General features: G+C 41.7%; 1 pseudogene; it reads right to left on the reverse strand.

The window, feature by feature from the left end:
* Positions 1 to 781: 781 nt before the first annotated feature.
* Positions 782 to 5,541, reverse strand: LOC100996124 (heat shock protein beta-1-like; annotated as a pseudogene).
* Between the last annotated feature and the right edge of the window lie 256 nt (positions 5,542 to 5,797).

Below are 5,797 nucleotides of genomic sequence, written 5' to 3' on the forward strand. Positions count from 1 at the left end.
AGACCAGCATGGGCAACATGGCAAAACCCCATCTATAAAAAAAACACAAAAATTAGCTGAGCATGGTGGTGCATGCCTGTAGTCTCAGTTACTCAGGAGGCTGAGGTGGGAGGATCAACTGAGCCCAAGAGGTCAAGGCTGCAGTAAGCCACAATCATGCCACTGCCCTCCAGTTTGGGAAACAGAACAAGACCCTCATCTATTATTGATGTTTGTGTCTGATCTTTTGCTGTCACATTAATACAATGAATAGTCTTGTATACACATGTCATTTTAAGAATATACACTTGTGGATGCACAACAAATTCTCAGAAATGGGATTGCTGAGTTAAAGAGATTTGCATTCATAATTTTGATAGGGACAAGTGGCCTTCCACTGGAGTTCTATTTATTTAAACTCCTACCAGCAATGTGTGAAAAGTGCCTGTCTTCCCATTGCTTTGTCAGCAGAATTTATTATTACTGTTTTGCATTTTTGTCAATCTAATACAAGGGAAAATAGTATCGTAGGTTAGTTTTAATTGCAATTATTTTATAATGAGTAAGGCTAAGCAACTCTTCATAAATTTGCAGTCATTTGTACTTCCTTTTCTGTGAATAGTGTCTTCATATTTGCCCATTTTTCTACAGGTTTGTTGGTATTTCTTTTTTTGATTTTGTAAACAAAAAACAAAATTCTAAGGCCCACCAGCCATCTGAATGGACCCCTTCTCTCAGCCAAGGACATTCCAAAGTTAGCTCAAAAAACTAGTTCAGGCCATGATAAGAAGGGGGAGCCAGACATGCCTCATTTGGCCCTATTGGGTGTAATTCCTTTAGGAATTACTGATAGAACAAACTATTTAAGTATGATAAGAAACATTTATAAGGCTGGGTTCAGTGGCTCATGCCTGTAATCCCAGCACTTTGGGAGGCAGAGGCAGGCAGATTGCTCAGGAGTTTGAGATCAGCCTGGGCAACATGGTGAGACCCTGGCTCTGCAAAAAATACTAAAATTAGCCAGGCTTGGTGGCACATGCCTGTTAGGTCAGCTACTTGGGAGGCTGAGGTGGGAGAATCGCTTGAGTCTGGGAGGTTGAGACTTCAGTGAGCTGTGACCACGCCAGTACACTCTAGCCTTGGCAACAGAGAAAGACCTTGTCTCACAAAAAAGAAAAAAAAAATAAAAAGAAAGAAATATGTATAATCTATTCCCTGTAAAGCCTGCTACCTGGATGCTTCATTTGCATGATAAAACCCTGGTCTTCACAACCCCTTATAACTCAGACATTACTTTCTGTTGAAAATAAACCCTTTAAAACAATTGCCAATCAGAAAATGTTTGAATGTGCCTACGACTTCGAAGCCCCTGTTCTGGCTGTCCTGCCTTTTCAGACTGAGCCAATGTGCATCTTCCATGTGTTGATTGGTGTCTCACGTCTCCCTAAAACACATAAAAGCAAGCTGTACACCAACCACCCGAGGCATATGCACTCAGGAGCTTCTGAGGGCTGAGTCACGGGCCATTGGTCACCCATATTTGGCTCAGAATAAATCTCCTTGAATATTTTACAAAGTCTGACTTTTTCCAGCCACGATTTCTAGGAGCTCTTTAAATACTGGGGGAGATAAACTGTTCTTTTGTGATATTCGTTGCCAAGATTTTTCCAGAGGGTCACTGATTTTCGTTGACTTGGCTTACAATGTCTCCCACTCCACCTCATGAGGAAGCTTTCCTTTGTTTGTATTTATGTACTGGAATTTAGCAATTAGCCATTTTTTGGTTTTTGTTATTTCTTTTCTTGTTTATTTCTGCAATTAGCCGTTTTTTTAATGGCTATTAAACATAATTAGTAAGGTCTTCACTTTAAAGTTATAAAAGAATTTCTGAATTTCTATAGGTTTTCTTTTTAGAAGTTGTATGCCTTCATATTTTACATTTAAATCATTGATCCACTTGATATTTTCTGGGAGTAAGATGTAAGATATGGTTCCAACTTAATTTTTTCCCAGATATTAACTAGTTATTCTAACACTGTTTATTGAATAATCATTACCCTGCTCCCGGATTTGAGATGCATCACTTGCTAACGTAAAAATTTGCATGTATTTAAATCTATTTATAAACTTTCTAATCTCTTCTGCAGGTCTATCTGTTATACTGTTTTAATTACTGAAGCTTTTTCGTATGCTTCAATATTTCTTACAGTTAGTTCCCGCTTACTGCTCTTCTTTTTTTTTTTTAGACAGAGTCTTGCTCTGTCACCCAGGCTTGAGTGCAGTGGCGTGATCTTGGCTTACTGCAACCTCCGCCTCCCAGTTTCAAGCGATTCTCCTGCCTCAGCCTCCTGAGTAGCTGGGACTACAGGCACCAGCCATCACGCCCAGCTAATTTTTTGTATTTTTAGTAGAGACACGGTTTCGCCATGTTGGCCAGGTTCGTCTTGAGTTCCTGACCTCAGGTGATCTGCCCGCCTCGGCCTCCCAAAGTGCTGGGATTACAGGCATGAGCCATCGCACCGGCCTGCTCTTCTTTTAAAAAAGTTTTTCTATTTTTTTTTTTTTTTTTTTTTTTTGGTGGTTGCTTCGAACTTTATTTGAGAAAAACAGAAGATAAACGTATCAAAAGAACACACAGGTGGGCGCGGGGGAGGCACAGCCAGTGGCGGCAGCAGGGGTGGGCATCCGGGCTAAGGCTTTACTTGGCGGCAGTCTCGTCGGATTTTGCAGCTTCTGGGCCTCCAAGCTGGGCCCGCGACTCGAAGGTGACTGGGATGGTGATCTCGTTGGACTGCGTGGCTAGCTTGGGCATGGGGGCCTCCACGGTCAGTGTGCCCTCAGGGGACAGGGAGGAGGAGACCTGAGTGGGGTCCACACCGGTGGGGCAGCGTGTATTTCCGCGTGAAGCACCGGGAGATGTAGCCACGCTCGTCCTGCAGCTCCTCGTACTTGCCTTTGTAGGTAAGAGCTTTTTTAAGTATACACTTAAGGATTTATCTAGTCCTTACCCTCCAGCCCCTGCCCGGAAAAAAACAACCCTCTTCGTTAGACAAAGAGGAGATTAAATTTATAAATTCCCTTGGGAGAAAATTAACACCTTTGATGTTATCTTCCAGTTTAAGAACATTGTATGTCTTTCACTTGCTCAAGTCTTCCTTTATGCCCTTCAATAATGTTTCAAGATTTTCTTCCTACAGACCTGGTATATTACTTATTAGGCTTATTCCTAGGCTTTTTTTTCCTATTAAAATTGGGGATTTTTCTTCCATCGTGTCCGAATGTTGGTTAAGTAAAAGCTATTTATTTTGTATATTACTTTATACTATATCACCTTGCATAATTTAATTTTTATTTATAGTATTTTTCAGTTGATTGCTTTGTATTTTCTAGCATAGAACCATATCATTTGCAACTAGCAAATGTTATGTCTTTTTCTTTCTTTTACGTGTTTTTTTCACCAAATCTTTTGGATAATATCTCTGATACAATGTTTAATAAAAATAATGATAATGAGCATATTTGTCTTTTTCCTGAATATAGTGGGAGTGTTTCTAGTGTTTCCCCATTAAACATAACACTGGTTATTTATTGGCTGAGATAGATACATTTTGTTATGTTAAAGATATCAACTAGCTCAAGTTTGTTAATAGTGTTGCTCAAATGCTCTTTATTCTTACTGGTTTTCGGCCTGCTTTTCCTAAAAGTTATTGAGAGAGGTATTTGAGTGGGGGCAAAGATTTATTAAGTAGGACACAAAAATCACTAACATAAAGGAAAAGTTTGATAAATTGGACTAAAATAAATTTAAAAATTCTGTTAATCCTAAGACATCACTAAGAGAGTAAAAGGCAAGTCACAAGATATTTGCAATGCCTATATCTGAATATAAAAAGGAACACATAAAAAGCTTGATAAATATAGCTCACCAACATAAAAATGGGCAAAAGAACAGTCAATTCACAAAAAAGGATGTTGAAATACCAATAAATATATGAAAAGATGCTCATTAGCCTTTAGGGAAATTTATGATTAAAACTACAATGACAATCCACTGGTATAGCTAAAATTAAATAGACATCAATATAAAGTATTGGTGTGGCTGGACCTGGTGGCTCATGCCTGTAATCCCAGCACTTTGGGAAGCTGAGGCAGGAAGATCCCTTGAGGTTAGGAGTTTCAGAGCAGCTTGGCCAACATGGTGAAATCCCATCTCTCCTAAAAATACAAAAATTAGCTACACTTGGTGGCAGGCACCTGTAATCCCAGCTACTCAGGAGGGTGAGGCACGAGAATCCCTTGAACCTGGGAGGCAGAGATTGCAGTGAGCCGAGACCGCACTACTGCACTCCAGTCTGGGCAACAGCAAGACTCTGTCTCAAAAAAAAAAAAAAAAAGTATTGATGTGAATGTATAGCAAGTAGAATTCTCATCCATTGCTGATAGGAGTATAAACTATTTATATCCACTTTGCAAATATGTATGGCAGTGTCTTCTAAAGCTGAACACCACATTCTGCATAGATGTAGAATTCTACTCCTGAGTATGAAATAGACACAGAAATATACGCCAAAAGAAAAGACAGGTACAAGAATGTTTATATCACAACCATTCACAACATCCCCAAACTGGAAACAATCCAGATGTCTGCCAAAATTTAAAAAAACATAAATGTGATATATTCTGTAAACCAAAAGGTATCTGAGACAGGCCACAGTCAACTTAGAAAGTTTATTTTGCCAAGGTTAAGGACGCACCCATGACACTGCCTCGAGGTTCTGATGACATGTGCCCAAGGCGGCTGGGATACAGCTTGCTTTTATACATTTTAGGGAGACATGAGACATCAGTCAATATGTGTAATGTACATTGGTTTGGTTTGGTAAGGTGGGACAACCTGAGAAGCCAGAGCTTCCAGGTCATAAGTAGATAAGAGACAAAACATTGCATTCTTTTGAGTCCTTGATCAGCTTTCCACTGAATATGAAATGGGAAAAGTTCCCTTATCCCCCTCACAGGGCATGCGATGGGGTGTGGCTTGCTTCTTCAGTGCCTGGCTATTTAAACCCCTAAGGGGAGCAGGCAGACACACAGGTTGTGGGGCTCCAACCCCACAGTAGTGTCTAGGGGTGAATGTTTACAGCTCCTGAGGCCCCAGAGGGCGTGTGTTACAGGGTGTTCTTTTAGTTTAGCTGTCTGTAGGTGGCTTGTGTTAGTCTGCTCGATTAGACCCCCTGCCTTATCGCAAGGACAGAGGGCTTTCTGTATCTGAGAGTTTCTTTCCTTGATGTACCAGAAGAACTGAATCACCTATGGGCTTGGAGAGTGAGTGCAAGGTTTTATTGAGTCGAAGTAGCTCTCAGCAGATGGGGAAGCCAGAAGGGGATGGAGTGGGAAGGTGGTTTTCCCCTGGAGTCAGGCCGCTCAGCAGCCCGGGCTCTGCTCTGACCACCCTGGCCAAACTCCACATTGTTCCATAGGTCGATGGCCTGCCGGCTTGCCAGCATCTGTCCATGTGCTCTTACACCGGTGTGTTCCTCTCGACGTCCAGCTGCTTGTGTGCATATCCGCTAGGATCCTGGGGGTTTTTATACGCGCAGGATGGCGGCATGGCAGGCCAGGGTGGTCTTGGGAAATGCAATATTTGGTCACAGAGGCAGGGGTGCCTGTCCTCATCTAGGTCCAAGGGCACAGGCCTGGGGGTGGAGCCCTCACCAGGGACCTGCCTACTCCTCCCAGCACTTCCCTGCCCCCTTCCATATCAAATACACAATTTAATCTGGCTCAGTGAATCTGCATTTTAACATAAACAATGGGCAGA

This window comes from Pan paniscus, chromosome 11, assembly GCF_029289425.2.
Source record: "Pan paniscus chromosome 11, NHGRI_mPanPan1-v2.0_pri, whole genome shotgun sequence".
NCBI lineage: Eukaryota > Metazoa > Chordata > Mammalia > Primates > Hominidae > Pan > Pan paniscus.